This window comes from Danio rerio, chromosome 4, assembly GCF_052040795.2.
Source record: "Danio rerio strain M-AB ecotype USA chromosome 4, GRCz13ab, whole genome shotgun sequence".
NCBI classification, from domain to species: Eukaryota; Metazoa; Chordata; class Actinopteri; order Cypriniformes; family Danionidae; genus Danio; species Danio rerio.
Window position 1 is genome coordinate 13,109 of NC_141024.2, and position 18,291 is coordinate 31,399.

The 18,291-nt window shown below is 42.2% G+C and overlaps 1 long non-coding RNA gene across 2 annotated transcripts; it reads right to left on the bottom strand.

The window, feature by feature from the left end:
• Positions 1-4,473: 4,473 nt before the first annotated feature.
• LOC141381991 (uncharacterized) lies at positions 4,474-10,138 on the bottom strand. Of its 2 annotated transcripts, none has more exons than XR_015482248.2 (2): positions 4,883-10,138; positions 4,474-4,701 (listed from the first exon to the last, which is right to left on the bottom strand). It is a non-coding gene; the product is annotated as an uncharacterized LOC141381991 (long non-coding RNA). The 2 variants fall into 2 exon arrangements; XR_015482247.2 differs by having other exon boundaries at positions 4,474-4,727.
• Positions 10,139-18,291: the final 8,153 nt, after the last annotated feature.

Consider the following 18,291-nt stretch of genomic DNA (forward strand, 5'->3'; position numbering starts at 1 on the left):
CTCTTACCCCTAGAACTCTTACCCCTAGAACTCTTACCCCTAGAACTCTTACCCCTAGAACTCTTACCCCTAGAACTCTTACCCCTAGAACTCTTACCCCTAGAACTCTTACCCCTAGAACTCTTACCCCTAGAACTCTTACCCCTAGAACTCTTACCCCTAGAACTCTTACCCCTAGAACTCTTACCCCTAGAACTCTTACCCCTAGAACTCTTACCCCTAGAACTCTTACCCCTAGAACTCTTACCCCTAGAACTCTTACCCCTAGAACTCTTACCCCTAGAACTCTTACCCCTAGAACTCTTACCCCTAGAACTCTTACCCCTAGAACTCTTACCCCTAGAACTCTTACCCCTAGAACTCTTACCCCTAGAACTCTTACCCCTAGAACTCTTACCCCTAGAACTCTTACCCCTAGAACTCTTACCCCTAGAACTCTTACCCCTAGAACTCTTACCCCTAGAACTCTTACCCCTAGAACTCTTACCCCTAGAACTCTTACCCCTAGAACTCTTACCCCTAGAACTCTTACCCCTAGAACTCTTACCCCTAGAACTCTTACCCCTAGAACTCTTACCCCTAGAACTCTTACCCCTAGAACTCTTACCCCTAGAACTCTTACCCCTAGAACTCTTACCCCTAGAACTCTTACCCCTAGAACTCTTACCCCTAGAACTCTTACCCCTAGAACTCTTACCCCTAGAACTCTTACCCCTAGAACTCTTACCCCTAGAACTCTTACCCCTAGAACTCTTACCCCTAGAACTCTTACCCCTAGAACTCTTACCCCTAGAACTCTTACCCCTAGAACTCTTACCCCTAGAACTCTTACCCCTAGAACTCTTACCCCTAGAACTCTTACCCCTAGAACTCTTACCCCTAGAACTCTTACCCCTAGAACTCTTACCCCTAGAACTCTTACCCCTAGAACTCTTACCCCTAGAACTCTTACCCCTAGAACTCTTACCCCTAGAACTCTTACCCCTAGAACTCTTACCCCTAGAACTCTTACCCCTAGAACTCTTACCCCTAGAACTCTTACCCCTAGAACTCTTACCCCTAGAACTCTTACCCCTAGAACTCTTACCCCTAGAACTCTTACCCCTAGAACTCTTACCCCTAGAACTCTTACCCCTAGAACTCTTACCCCTAGAACTCTTACCCCTAGAACTCTTACCCCTAGAACTCTTACCCCTAGAACTCTTACCCCTAGAACTCTTACCCCTAGAACTCTTACCCCTAGAACTCTTACCCCTAGAACTCTTACCCCTAGAACTCTTACCCCTAGAACTCTTACCCCTAGAACTCTTACCCCTAGAACTCTTACCCCTAGAACTCTTACCCCTAGAACTCTTACCCCTAGAACTCTTACCCCTAGAACTCTTACCCCTAGAACTCTTACCCCTAGAACTCTTACCCCTAGAACTCTTACCCCTAGAACTCTTACCCCTAGAACTCTTACCCCTAGAACTCTTACCCCTAGAACTCTTACCCCTAGAACTCTTACCCCTAGAACTCTTACCCCTAGAACTCTTACCCCTAGAACTCTTACCCCTAGAACTCTTACCCCTAGAACTCTTACCCCTAGAACTCTTACCCCTAGAACTCTTACCCCTAGAACTCTTACCCCTAGAACTCTTACCCCTAGAACTCTTACCCCTAGAACTCTTACCCCTAGAACTCTTACCCCTAGAACTCTTACCCCTAGAACTCTTACCCCTAGAACTCTTACCCCTAGAACTCTTACCCCTAGAACTCTTACCCCTAGAACTCTTACCCCTAGAACTCTTACCCCTAGAACTCTTACCCCTAGAACTCTTACCCCTAGAACTCTTACCCCTAGAACTCTTACCCCTAGAACTCTTACCCCTAGAACTCTTACCCCTAGAACTCTTACCCCTAGAACTCTTACCCCTAGAACTCTTACCCCTAGAACTCTTACCCCTAGAACTCTTACCCCTAGAACTCTTACCCCTAGAACTCTTACCCCTAGAACTCTTACCCCTAGAACTCTTACCCCTAGAACTCTTACCCCTAGAACTCTTACCCCTAGAACTCTTACCCCTAGAACTCTTACCCCTAGAACTCTTACCCCTAGAACTCTTACCCCTAGAACTCTTACCCCTAGAACTCTTACCCCTAGAACTCTTACCCCTAGAACTCTTACCCCTAGAACTCTTACCCCTAGAACTCTTACCCCTAGAACTCTTACCCCTAGAACTCTTACCCCTAGAACTCTTACCCCTAGAACTCTTACCCCTAGAACTCTTACCCCTAGAACTCTTACCCCTAGAACTCTTACCCCTAGAACTCTTACCCCTAGAACTCTTACCCCTAGAACTCTTACCCCTAGAACTCTTACCCCTAGAACTCTTACCCCTAGAACTCTTACCCCTAGAACTCTTACCCCTAGAACTCTTACCCCTAGAACTCTTACCCCTAGAACTCTTACCCCTAGAACTCTTACCCCTAGAACTCTTACCCCTAGAACTCTTACCCCTAGAACTCTTACCCCTAGAACTCTTACCCCTAGAACTCTTACCCCTAGAACTCTTACCCCTAGAACTCTTACCCCTAGAACTCTTACCCCTAGAACTCTTACCCCTAGAACTCTTACCCCTAGAACTCTTACCCCTAGAACTCTTACCCCTAGAACTCTTACCCCTAGAACTCTTACCCCTAGAACTCTTACCCCTAGAACTCTTACCCCTAGAACTCTTACCCCTAGAACTCTTACCCCTAGAACTCTTACCCCTAGAACTCTTACCCCTAGAACTCTTACCCCTAGAACTCTTACCCCTAGAACTCTTACCCCTAGAACTCTTACCCCTAGAACTCTTACCCCTAGAACTCTTACCCCTAGAACTCTTACCCCTAGAACTCTTACCCCTAGAACTCTTACCCCTAGAACTCTTACCCCTAGAACTCTTACCCCTAGAACTCTTACCCCTAGAACTCTTACCCCTAGAACTCTTACCCCTAGAACTCTTACCCCTAGAACTCTTACCCCTAGAACTCTTACCCCTAGAACTCTTACCCCTAGAACTCTTACCCCTAGAACTCTTACCCCTAGAACTCTTACCCCTAGAACTCTTACCCCTAGAACTCTTACCCCTAGAACTCTTACCCCTAGAACTCTTACCCCTAGAACTCTTACCCCTAGAACTCTTACCCCTAGAACTCTTACCCCTAGAACTCTTACCCCTAGAACTCTTACCCCTAGAACTCTTACCCCTAGAACTCTTACCCCTAGAACTCTTACCCCTAGAACTCTTACCCCTAGAACTCTTACCCCTAGAACTCTTACCCCTAGAACTCTTACCCCTAGAACTCTTACCCCTAGAACTCTTACCCCTAGAACTCTTACCCCTAGAACTCTTACCCCTAGAACTCTTACCCCTAGAACTCTTACCCCTAGAACTCTTACCCCTAGAACTCTTACCCCTAGAACTCTTACCCCTAGAACTCTTACCCCTAGAACTCTTACCCCTAGAACTCTTACCCCTAGAACTCTTACCCCTAGAACTCTTACCCCTAGAACTCTTACCCCTAGAACTCTTACCCCTAGAACTCTTACCCCTAGAACTCTTACCCCTAGAACTCTTACCCCTAGAACTCTTACCCCTAGAACTCTTACCCCTAGAACTCTTACCCCTAGAACTCTTACCCCTAGAACTCTTACCCCTAGAACTCTTACCCCTAGAACTCTTACCCCTAGAACTCTTACCCCTAGAACTCTTACCCCTAGAACTCTTACCCCTAGAACTCTTACCCCTAGAACTCTTACCCCTAGAACTCTTACCCCTAGAACTCTTACCCCTAGAACTCTTACCCCTAGAACTCTTACCCCTAGAACTCTTACCCCTAGAACTCTTACCCCTAGAACTCTTACCCCTAGAACTCTTACCCCTAGAACTCTTACCCCTAGAACTCTTACCCCTAGAACTCTTACCCCTAGAACTCTTACCCCTAGAACTCTTACCCCTAGAACTCTTACCCCTAGAACTCTTACCCCTAGAACTCTTACCCCTAGAACTCTTACCCCTAGAACTCTTACCCCTAGAACTCTTACCCCTAGAACTCTTACCCCTAGAACTCTTACCCCTAGAACTCTTACCCCTAGAACTCTTACCCCTAGAACTCTTACCCCTAGAACTCTTACCCCTAGAACTCTTACCCCTAGAACTCTTACCCCTAGAACTCTTACCCCTAGAACTCTTACCCCTAGAACTCTTACCCCTAGAACTCTTACCCCTAGAACTCTTACCCCTAGAACTCTTACCCCTAGAACTCTTACCCCTAGAACTCTTACCCCTAGAACTCTTACCCCTAGAACTCTTACCCCTAGAACTCTTACCCCTAGAACTCTTACCCCTAGAACTCTTACCCCTAGAACTCTTACCCCTAGAACTCTTACCCCTAGAACTCTTACCCCTAGAACTCTTACCCCTAGAACTCTTACCCCTAGAACTCTTACCCCTAGAACTCTTACCCCTAGAACTCTTACCCCTAGAACTCTTACCCCTAGAACTCTTACCCCTAGAACTCTTACCCCTAGAACTCTTACCCCTAGAACTCTTACCCCTAGAACTCTTACCCCTAGAACTCTTACCCCTAGAACTCTTACCCCTAGAACTCTTACCCCTAGAACTCCTACAGAGAACAGCTAACCTATGACAACAGTTGGCAACAACAGCTAAGCTTCCAACACCAGAGAGAACAGCTAACTTGTGCCAAAAATTGACAACAACAGCTATGCTTTGGTGTTGGAAGCTTAGCTGTTGTCACAAAGTGTAGCTGTTGTTGTCAATTTTTGGCACAAGTTAGCTGTTCTCTCTGGTGTTGGAAGCTTAGCTGTTGTTGTCACAGAGAGAACAGCTACACTTTGTGCCAACAGTTGCAACAACAGCTATGCTTTGACAACAATTGACGACAACAGCTAAGTTTAGGCTAAGCTTACAACGCCAGAGACTACAACAGCTAAGCTTAGGTGACAATTGACTACAACTGCTAAGCTTAGGTGACAATTGACTACAACTGCTAAGCTTTGACAACACTCGAAGACAACCGCTAAGCTTCCAAAGCCAGAGAACAGCTAAGCCAGAGACAACAGCTAAGCTTAGGTGACAATTGACAAAGCAACAGCTAGATGACGACGCAAGATCTAAAGCAACAGCTAGATGACAACAGCTAGATAACGACGATGAGATCTAAAGCAACAGCTAGATGAAGACAACTAGATGACGATGCAAGATCTAAAGCAACAGCTAGATGAGGACGACGAGATTTAAAGCAACAGCTAGATGACGACGATGAGATCTAAAGCAACAGCTAGATGAAGACAACTAGATGACGATGCAAGATCTAAAGCAACAGCTAGATGACGACGCAAGATCTAAAGCAACAGCTAGATGAAGACAGCTAGATGAGGACGCCGAGATCTAAAGCAACAGCTAGATGAGGACGATGAGATCCAAAGCAACAGCTAGATGAAGACAACTAGATGACGACGAGATCTAAAGCAACAGCTAGATGACGACAGCTAGATGAGGACGACGAGATCTAAAGCAACAGCTAGATGACGACAGCTAGATGAGGACGATGAGATCAAAAGCAACAGCTAGATAAAGACGACTAGATGACGATGAGATCTAACAACAACTAGATGACGAGATCTAAAACAACAGCTAGATGAGGACGACAGCTAAATGACGATGCAAGATCTAAAGCAACAGCTAGATGACGACGACAGCTAAATGACGATGCAAGATCTAAAGCAACAGCTAGATGAGGACGACAGCTAGATAACGACGATGAGATCTAAAGCAACAGCTAGATGAAGACAACTAGATGACGAGATCAAAAAGCAACAGCTAGATGAGGACGACAGCTAAATGACCATGCAAGATCTAAAGCAACAGCTAGATGAGGACGACAGCTAGATAACGACGATGAGATCTAAAGCAACAGCTAGATGAAGACAACTAGATGACGAGATCAAAAAGCAACAGCTAGATGAGGACGACAGCTAAATGACGATGCAAGATCTAAAGCAACAGCTAGATGAGGACGACAGCTAGATAACGACGATGAGATCTAAAGCAACAGCTAGATGACGACGACGAGATCTAAAGCAACAGCTAGATGACGACGACGAGATCTAAAGCAACAGCTAGATGAAGACAACTAGATGACGACGATGAGATCTAAAGCAACAGCTAGATGAGGACGATGAGATCTAAAGCAACAGCTAGATGACGACGCAAGATCTAAAGCAACAGCTAGATGAAGACAACTAGATGACGACGATATCCAAAGCAACAGCTAGATGAAGACGATGAGATCTAAAGCAACAGCTAGATGAAGACAACAAGATCTAAAGCAACAGCTAGATGAAGACAGCTAGATGAGGACGATGAGATCTAAAGCAACAGCTAGATGACGACGCAAGATCTAAAGCAACAGCTAGATGAAGACAACTAGATGACGACGATATCCAAAGCAACAGCTAGATGAAGACAGCTAGATGACGACGATGAGATCTAAAGCAACAGCTAGATGAAGACAACAAGATCTAAAGCAACAGCTAGATGAAGACAGCTAGATGAGGACGATGAGATCTAAAGCAACAGCTAGATGACGACGCAAGATCTAAAGCAACAGCTAGATGAGGACAACAAGATCTAAAGCAACAGCTAGATAAGACGACTAGATGACAATGAGATCTGACGACGACAGCTAGATGACGACGATATCTAAAGCAACAGCTAGATGAAGACGACTAGATGACGACGCAAGATCTAAAGCAACAGCTAGATGAAGACAACTAGATGACGACGATATCCAAAGCAACAGCTAGATGAAGACAGCTAGATGAAGACAACTACATGACGACGATATCCAAAGCAACAGCTAGATGAAGACAGCTAGATGAAGACAACTACATGACGACGATATCCAAAGCAACAGCTAGATGAAGACAGCTAGATGACGACGATATCCAAAGCAACAGCTAGATGAAGACAGCTAGATGAAGACAACTAGATGACGACGATATCCAAAGCAACAGCTAGATGAAGACAGCTAGATGACGACGATATCCAAAGCAACAGCTAGATGAAGACAGCTAGATGAAGACAACTAGATGACGACGATATCCAAAGCAACAGCTAGATGAAGACAGCTAGATGACGACGACGAGATCTAAAGCAACAGCTAGATGAGGACGACGAGATCTAAAGCAACAGCTAGATGAGGACGACGAGATCTAAAGCAACAGCTAGATGAGGACGATGAGATCTAAAGCAACAGCTAGATGAGGACGACGAGATCAAAAGCAACAGCTAGATGACGACGACTAGATGACGAGATTTAACAGCTAGATGACGACGACTGCTAAATGACGACGCAAGATCTAAAGCAACAGCTAGATAGACAACTAGATGACGATGAGATCTAAAGCAACAGCTAGATGACGACGACAGCTAGATGAGGACGACCAGATCTAAAGCAACAGCTAGATGAGGACGACGAGATCTAAAGCAACAGCTAGATGACGACAGCTAGATGAGGACGACCAGATCTAAAGCAACAGCTAGATGGCAACAGCTAGATGACGACGATGAGATCTAAAGCAACAGCTAGACGACGTAGATGAGATCTAACAACAGCTAGATGACGACGATGAGATCCAACAACAGCTAGATGACGACGATGAGATCCAACAACAGCTAGATGACGACGATGAGATCCAACAACAGCTAGATGACGACGACGATGAGATCCAACAACAGCTAGATGACGACGACGATGAGATCCAACAACAGCTAGATGACGACGACGATGAGATCCAACAACAGCTAGATGACGACGACGATGAGATCCAACAACAGCTAGATGACGACGACGATGAGATCCAACAACAGCTAGATGACGACGATGAGATCTAAAGCAACAGCTAGACGACGTAGATGAGATCTAACAACAGCTAGATGACGACGATGAGATCCAACAACAGCTAGATGACGACGATGAGATCCAACAACAGCTAGATGACGACGATGAGATCCAACAACAGCTAGATGACGACGACGATGAGATCCAACAACAGCTAGATGACGACGACGATGAGATCCAACAACAGCTAGATGACGACGACGATGAGATCCAACAACAGCTAGATGACGACGACGATGAGATCCAACAACAGCTAGATGACGACGACGATGAGATCCAACAACAGCTAGATGACGACGACGATGAGATCCAACAACAGCTAGATGACGACGACGATGAGATCCAACAACAGCTAGATGACGACGACGATGAGATCCAACAACAGCTAGATGACGACGACGATGAGATCCAACAACAGCTAGATGACGACGACGATGAGATCCAACAACAGCTAGATGACGACGATGAGATCCAACAACAGCTAGATGACGACGAGGAGATCTAACAACAGCTAGATGACGACGATGAGATCTAAAGCAACAGCTAGATGAAGACGATGAGATCTAAAGCAACAGCTAGATGAAGACGACGATGAGATCTAAAGCAACAGCTAGATGACGACAGCTAGATGAGGACGATGAGATTTAAAGCAACAGCTAGATGACGACGATGAGATCAAAAGCAACAGCTAGATGAAGACGACTAGATGACAACGCAAGATCTAAAGCAACAGCTAGATGAGGACGACAAGATCTAAAGCAACAGCTAGATAAGACGACTAGATGACAATGAGATCCGACGACGACAGCTAGATGACGACGATATCTAAAGCAACAGCTAGATGAAGACGACTAGATGACGATGAGATCTAAAGCAACAGCTAGATGACGACGATGAGATCTAAAGCAACAGCTAGATGAAGACGACTAGATGACGATGAGATCTAACAACAACTAGACGACGAGATCTAAAGCAACAGCTAGATGACGACGATGAGATCTAAAGCAACAGCTAGATGAAGACGACTAGATGACGATGAGATCTAAAGCAACAGCTAGATGAGGACGACGAGATCTAAAGCAACAGCTAGATGAAGACGACGAGATCTAAAGCAACAGCTAGATGAAGACGACTAGATGACAATGAGATCTAAAGCAACAGCTAGATGAGGACGACGAGATCTAAAGCAACAGCTAGATGAAGACGACGAGATCTAAAGCAACAGCTAGATGAAGACGACTAGATGACGACAAGATCTAAAGCAACAGCTAGATGAAGACGACTAGATGACGATGAGATCTAACAGCTACATGAGACTAGATGACGATGATGCCTAAAAGGACAACGACACCTAGATTCCATCTAAAAACAACCTAGAAGATGACAGCCTAGAAATAAACATCTAAAACAGCAATGTCTATAAGATACAATGCCTAGAAGATAGAACATTACCTGGAAGACAATGACATCTACAACTCAACACCTAGAACTTGACAACACTATTAAGACAACACCTAGAACTAGAGAACAGCTAGAACTAAATACCTGGAGAAATGTAGTAGTGTATGCAGTGTTGGTGAACAATGTGCTGTTGTGTGGAGGTGCTAATCACCAGTAGAAGACTGGGCATCATTTAAGGCCTGTTCGCCCCAGGCCACCGTCCCTGCGTGCTGTCCAAGTGGACCCAGGGGGGCTGAATACTTACCACTCCCCCAAGTGACCTTTTGTTAACACCGCAAGGTTTCCCAGGTCACCCGAGAAGAGTCTGCAGAAATCTATGTGGGGCCTACTCTGTCAAATGCAGAGAAAAGCTCCCAAGAACCCCAGATTTCTCCAGGGTAAATGAGAACCCTTGCCCAAATCAGCTGAATCCCACAAGTGGACTCAGGAGAACGAGTTGGCCTCGAACATTTCGGTGCCACCTCCTTTCCCATGGCTGATTTACTCTAGAATACTTCCAGTCAACATCTGGGAAGTTCAGAAAACATTCCCAAACGAGATCAGAGGCATCAAGAGCACGAGTCCTGACGCTCCACGCCTGCAAGTGTCAGGTCGAGGATCAAACTGGCGGTTACATCGCAGAAAATGTAACAAGCTTCTACCAGCTTTTACCTCTAGAGTTAATGCAAGAACCAAACCGACATCATTCTCACAGAGAACAACCGTTGGGAGCATTAACCCTGAAGAGAGACACAGGAAGGCTGACGTCTACCTTTTTGAGCGCTGTATTCTCAAAGATGGTGAGCTGTTTGGTTTTTGTTCTGGCAGGGGAGATACCATGATCGACAAGGTGTGTAGTTTGGTTAAGGCCCTTGTTTGAGGATTTCAGTTGCTTGTATGGTTTATCAAGATGTTTTAATATTCTTTGTGTTGTCTTAACTTTGGTCTTTATTTAATGACCTGTTTATTAACCTTTTTAAGTGATAATTTGTGTACTTCTGTTTGACTTTTTGCCTGAGTAGATCGTACAAGCTACTAAAATCATACAAAATGTTTCAATATTTATTATGATATCTTTACTGTTTGTTTCACTTGCATCTTCACTTGTTATCAACATGTATACTGCATTTGCTGTCCTTTTGAATGGAATTTTTTAGTTTCTTTTGTTGGCTTATCTGTGCATTTTCTGGAGATTATTACGTCTAGCTTGTTAAGTGTTCCTGAGCATAGATTGGTATACATCAAGGCTGATGGCTCTGGCGAAGTTAGATAAATTTACAACATCTTCCCTATCCTTGCATCAAGTCTAGGACGTTTTGGAGTAAGGACACAGAGCTGCGTACACGGACACACACTTGTCTGGCTATATACCAAAAAAAGCATTGATCTTACCTGTGTAGGAGGTTAGCCTTGTCTGTGGGCTTTGGCCTTATAACTTCAGAGGAAGTGTTTTACTGTTATAATTGTTAATCATGGTATGATGTGTGGCACCATTAGAATGGTTTCGATAAGAAAGCGTTGTTGAGATCGATGTTTAAGAGGTGTAAATTTTCTCTTTTCTTTTTTACTCCCTCAAGACCAGCTTTGAGGGAAATTTAAGACACTTTATCAGTAGTGTACCTCAGATTCATCGGGTGTTTCGACTCTTTAAACACTAGACACACTCCTCTGAGGCTATAAGCCCTGGTTGATCAATCCCAGGCCAGTGTCTTGTTGTCAATTTGTAATCGGGAAGTCACTAGATTCTTAATCTGTTTGTTTGGTTTTGTGTTATAATTGTTGATTGTGGTACGACGTGCAAATGCCTTTGGAATGGTTTCGCTGAAGGATCAATGGGTAAGGGTTGGGGGAGTAACCAAAAGAAAAACCAATCCCAAGACCAGTAGAGAGAGGGAAATGTTTGACACTTCATCAGTAGTGTACCTCAGATTCATCGGGTGTTGACTCTTTAAACCCTACACACACTCATCTGAGGCGATCAGCTCTGGTTGATCAATCCCAGGCCAGTGTCTTGTTGCCAATTTATGATAGGGACTTGACCAAATCCTCATTATGTTTGTTTTGGGTTCTGATATTTTGATGAAAAAATTGGGTTTTAAGAGGTTTGTGTGTTTTACAAAAAGATTTGGATCTCAAATGAGTTGAGTGAGGCTCGTCCTGCCCCAAAAATACTTGAGAAAAATGAATTATATACTATAGAGATAAATGTAAAGTGTGGGATTTTCTTTGTAATTTTTCTTTATTACTTTCTCTAGGAGAGAGTGACAAAATAGTAACAAATTTTGATATTGCTCTCCACTAGGGCATTAACACGAACCAGACTGATATCATCTTTGTCAAAGAAACTGCTGAAAGTAAAACTCAAGGCATAAGATCAGTCTAAGGCCAATGGCCAGGTGTTGAGAGACAGCGCTCTCAATCATGGTGACACACGTTTTTTTTTTTTTTTTTTTGCTCTTGTTTGTATATTATCATTCAGAATTTGATTACCTGATGTCTTCCTTGTTTATTGATGCTTTAATCATCGCTCATGAAGACCTTTAAAATCGCGTTTTATTAGAGAATAGAGCAGACACGAATGGCTCATTAGTATTCATGTTTCTGCACCAATCCGGTTTGTTCTCATTTGCATATGCTTTAAGTCTGTTTCAATCCTTCATATCTCTGTTGTTTTGAAATATTTAGAGTTCATTTTTTCACCATTTTAATCTAGATATTATGTAGAAACTGTTAACCCAACAAAAACTAATTACTGATAAAAATATTTTTATGGGGTTACCGTCTGTGTAATGCATAGCTGATTTAGTCCAGCTCCTTATAATCGCTCCAGTGATGTATAAAATTACAAATTAACATGTGAGACATAAATGATAAGAATTAATGATAATATTAATGATGATGATGATGATAATTACCATCTCTTAAATAATATATGGTCAGTGGAAAACTACATATTTACATAATATAGTTTCTGAGACAGTGAAGTATGTTGAATTGATGCTAGCATGACTTAGAAATATTTTAAGGATAATTGTAAACTTACATGTTGCTTAAAGATTGTAAGTAATCTGATAGCTCTTGATTTAGGGCCCAGAGAATTATGGAACAATCAAGAAATTCTCATTACTTACAGAGATTAAACAAGCATTTCAGGTGACATAAAAATTAATCAAATAATTTACTTGGTCATACATGTGGCCAATGGACATTCATTTAAACATTATAATTTTAAATTGACATTTTATATTTTGTAATATATATTTTAATACATCTCATTTGAATTTTAATATAATATTTTTCTATGCTTAAAGATGTTAGGTGAACAAAGGGATAAGGATAGTTTAAGGCTATTGACCAAGTGTTGAAAAAGCATTCTCAAAAATCGTGACTTCATCACCATGTGTTTGTATATTATCAGTCAGAATTTGATTATCTGATGTCTAGGTTGTTTTTTCATACTTTAAATCATGATACTTATGATTTTAAAAGGCTTTGTAAGCTTGTTTTAGTAGAGAATAAAGCAGACGAGAATGTCTCATTAGTATTCGTGTTTTTGCACCAATCCGGTTTGTTCTCATTTGAATGTGCTTTAGGTCAGTTTCAATCCGTCATATCTCTGTTGTTTTTGAATATTTTGTTTTCATTTTTTCACCATTTCAATCTAGATATTATGTAGAAACAGCGTTTAAGAAAAAAATAACTGTCATTACTGATAAAAATATTTTTGTGGGGTTACCGTTTGTGTAAAGCATAGCTGATTTAGTGCAGCTCTTTATATTCGCTCCAGGAGAACATTTATCTCACAAGTAATGATGACCAAAAATGATGGAAAAATTATATATTATTAATGGCTATGCTGGATTTTGTTTCATTACTTTGATGATGGATAATGATAATAAAGCATGCTCTGATGAAAATGATCATTCATTTACAGATAATTTGATAACCAGTAATATATGTGAACAGTGAGTGGTTAAATGACAGAAACAAGCCTCTTAAAATGAGAATTGACTTATTAATGTGATGGCATTATGGAATGTTCATGAAATAATCTGAAGTGTTTATATTAAAGCTTCTCCACTGCCTTCTGCTCCAACTGCAGCTCGATGAGTCCTCACCTGCACTTAAAAAGGTAAACAGGAGTATTCGTGAATAAAAGAGTCCAAATCATTAGTATAAAGGCTTGGTGTGGTGTGCACAGTGCTTTGTAGAAATTTACTTAGTGCAGAGTCCTGAAGGTGTAGTCCTAGGCGAGATCAGCTTTACCTCAGTTTAAGTGCAGATGTCCAACATGGAAAAGCCTAGGCCCTCCGAGCAAATAAAAAAATATAGTTACAGCAGTTCGCCATTTACAATAATTATTTATTCAAAGCAGAGTCTAACCAACCGTGTCATTTTCCATACATAGGGAGCAGTCCAGGATTATGATCTGGATCACCAACGACACGTTTGATCAGGCTCATAGATTCCACTCTTCAGGTCCTCCATCTGCTGCAGCCTGATGTTGTTCACCATTGCATGCAGGACGACAGTTCAGATGTTCATCAGTGCTGAGGATTGCAGGGACCTGTAGAGAGACTTAACAAAAACCTAGCTCGCACGAGCTACCATCAGTCAGGTAGAATCAACACATCTAGCTCAGAATCCTCAACCACAGTAAATGTAGACAAATACTAATGACAATATAAATGATAAGTATTAATGGTGTGTGGTTACTTAGAGTGTGAAAAGCTCTAGGAAATTGACCATGTAATTTTGTCTGACAGGAGTTCAGCCTAGGAGGCTCACAGAAAACCCAGGAATTAAAAAGTAGTTTGTTTAATTCATTTAATTGTTTTAATTCATTTAGAGCAAACATTCTACTGAACTGTTGAGGTCCATGTCGGTACGTGGAGGATGGTCCTTTAGTTTGTTTTGGATCAGGCTCATGACATCACTTTTCAGGATCTCCTGATCTGCTGCAGCCTGATGTTCACCACCACAGAGTACGACAGCAGATGTTCATCAGCATTCAGGATCACAGGAGCCTGCAGACACATTGACAGAAGCACAGGGAAAGGTTTCTAACATAGCCTTATTGCATTTAACCCTGATGTGCCAGATGATGGAGTGTTCAGTAATCAGTCACAATCCGTCTCAGAGCATAAAGCTGTTCTGGGTGGAGATCTGAGTGTTGGGCAGTGGACGAAAACCTCACTCTTTCCATGGTCCACTGCTGCACACAAAACAAAGAGAAGAGAAGCACTTAGCAGATGTGCCCGAGCGTATGGTCAAATCTCACCTCGGTAATTTCAGACCCAAAACTGACCATAACCTACTACAGCTTACCATACAGACCACAGTCAACTCTACCTGGAAGTCAAACATTAATACCTACCCATCTGGGTTGAGCTAGTCTCCTGGAGCAGTGAAGATGCTGCTGACACCTTGAGAAGAGAAACACTTACCAGATGTGCCAGAGTGTACGGTCAAACAAAATTCACCTCAGCAAAATCACAGACCTAAGATTGTCTATAAACCAGCTACAGCTTACCATGCAGAACAACAGAGTCAGCTCCACCTGGAAGACAAACTTTAATATTTACCCATCTGTGTCATGTACTTATGAGTAGAGCAAGTCTGTAGATGCGATCAAGCTGCTGCTGAAATGCTGAGAAGGGAAACGCTTACCAGGTGTCTGGGAGCATGCATTTAAACACAACTCACCTCAGCAATTTCACAGACCTGGGATAGACCATAAGCCAACTATTTGTCATTTTACAATTCAATGTAATGCAACTTCTCCATACAGACCAACATCAGAGTCATCTTTACCTGGAAATCAAGTGCTGTTGCATGCGGAAGATGGTTAAAGGCTTGGATCATTACTTACAGAAGAGTTTCTCTACAAACCTGCAGTTCAGGAATACACTGAAGTCACTTGATCAGTCAAAGAAAAATCCACAGCCAGTTTGACACCACACACTCCTCTTGATACAGGAGTTCAGCCTTGGAATGGCTAGTCATTGGAACTGCTGAGGAATCATATTAAAAATAATATTATTATAATATTAAAATTGGTTAAAAGCAGTTTGTCATCCACAATTATTTATTCAGAGCAGAGATTACGAACCATTTATCATCTTTGGTATGTAAAGAGAAGTCCTGAACTGATAATCAGGATAGCTTCTGGATAACTTATGATAGGATAACATCTTCAGGACCTCCATCTGCTGGAACCTGAGGTTTAGCACTGCATGCAGGACAATGAAAGCTGCAATGCTCATCTGCATTCAGGATTGCAAGGACCTGAAGAGAGACTTCATTAACAGGAGCACCAGGAAAACTGAGTGCACACCTTACATTTAATGGATTTAACCGAGATATACAGAACTATAGACTCACCAGTAGCTGCATTTACACTGTCGGGTCAGTGCAAGCCAGGGCTTTTATCAGGCTGGGCCACGCCAATAGCCTGTGAACACAAGCAGTGGGGCCGAAACCATGTCCGGTTTCCACTGTCGGCCTAGCAGCGCAAAGCATGTCACGCAAAGCTCACCACCAGACCGTCCCTGAAATAAATCACACAACCCACCCAGGTCAGTGTAAATCAGACAGGCAGATAAAACACCATCGCATCATCATGAAACAATTAAAATAAACACAACTAAAATAAACAAATGACTAATTACTGTATTGCATTACATTATATGTCAATTCGCACAGGTCTGTGTGTTCTCATTTATAATATTGGTTTACTCACCGACCCACTGTTGGCATTGTACATAGTGGTCCCGTCACTAACAGAGGGATGACCCAGCGCTCCATCCATGATATAAAAACCACAGAAATGTTTTGATAGTAACTCAGTATAAAATGTGTTTAACATCCTCGTTTAGATAGACACCATCAAACATTCAGCCCAATTCATCCAAGGGACCTAAAACGTATTAATAATTCCATAGGCTATGACACTTATTAGGTAATTTCCACTTCATTTAAGAGAAAAATGTAAGGATGTTGCATGATACTCTGTGATCTGAAGTAAAGGACACAGTTACGTGATTCAGGAAATAAGAGAAAGTAAAAAATGTAGGCTATATTTCATTGCAGATTTCCAATAATACAGCTCCAGATATCTAGTTTTATTCTTACATTTTGCCATGTCAAATAAAAACATGTGTAAATGGCAGCATGCTATCTTTACCAGACTCTGGAATCTGGACTCTGCCTCTCCTTTCACTTTATCCCGAAGCCCCAGATCCCCCTCTTTGACCCAAGGTATTCAGCGAGCCAAAAAAAAAGGCCAGCTGCTGGCCCTGAGGACTCCCTGCTTTGGCCCCAAAAAGTGACAGCGGAAACACGACTGGGCCCTGACACACTTTAGTCGCGATAGTCGAAACACAGCTAATGAGGAGTCTCATTCCCTTTTAGAAAGACAAAGTCCTGGGTGGAGATCTGTGAGGCTGGGAGGAGGAAGCATGAGGAAGGCACAGTTAAGCTGATTGGAGTATCAACATCATTCCACAAAACTTACCTCAGATGAGCAAACATCAGTGCACTTCAAGCAAGACTCAAATCCAAAAACTGAGCTTGCAGATCCAGCACCTCCAGCAAAGCTTCTTCACTGCCTCCTGCTCCAACTGCAGCTTGATGTGTCCTCACCTGCACTCAAAATGGTAGACTAGTATTGGTGAATTAAAATACAAGTATATTCATCAGTATTACTGCTGTCTGTAGTGCAGTGTGTATGCACATTATCGTCAACAGGCTTGTGATCAACCGAAAACAAAGAGGAAAACAAGACCTTGCCGCCCTTAAAAAAAAAATAATAATATACATTTACACATGCATATATACTCACAGCAAGAAGGTTGATGGTTTGAGCCTCAGCTGGGTCAGTTGGAGTTTCTGTGTGGAGTTTGCATGTTCTCCCCATGGTTTCCCCCAGTCCAAACAAATGCGCAATAGGGGAATTGGGTAAGCTAAAATTGATGACAGTGTATAGCAGGTTGCTCACCGGATGCGCCGCACCAAGACAGAGTGCACACATGACAGTTGGAAGTATCGCACACATTTACATGTTATTTCAAATAAAACTATTAAGATGGTGCTCTGTGGTGCAGCAGATATACTAACGTGTCCTGAGAAACCTATATTTAGAATTCTGAAATGCATGCCGCGTCACGTCAGAGCAGCGCATCTGCTGTGCGACCTCCTTATCAGTGTATGGATGTTTCCCAGTGATGAGTTGCAGCTGGAAGAGCATCCGCTGAATAAAACACGTGATGAATAATTTGCCTTTTCATTCCACTGTGGCGACCCCTGATCAATTGACCAAGGCAAAAAGAAAATGAATGAATGGAAGATATGTATTTGTGTGTTTTTAAATAGAAACAATATTTCTAAACATAATAATTGATATTCTTTATATAAATATTTCATTTTGGCCCAGACAATTTAAGTTTGTTTCATCAGCTGCAATGTTTAGCAGTTTAGTAGTGACCCAAGTAATATTTATATCCGTTTATACAGAACTAACCCTAACATGGAGACAGATCCACACACCGCCGCTAGATGGCGCCGCTAACTGTTTAGTGCTCTTGTGTCTGCAGAATATAATTGTTCCTGTTATTTAGCACTCTTTATTCCACGTGATAAATTAAACAGTTGTAATTGTTGACTGAATAGTAATTTAAGACCTTAAAAGTTTAAAGGCTTTAGAATATTAAGTCCAGATGAAAGTAGCCTAATATAATTTAACATTACACCATGAAAAGAAAACATACATCACTATAAAGACAATCCCTTTCCCTTTCACATAATTCTTTGCTATAATTAAATATATTTTTTTTTATAAATTTGTAATAGCCTATCATCTAAACTTTTAGGTAATAAATTTGAGCCACCCAGCAT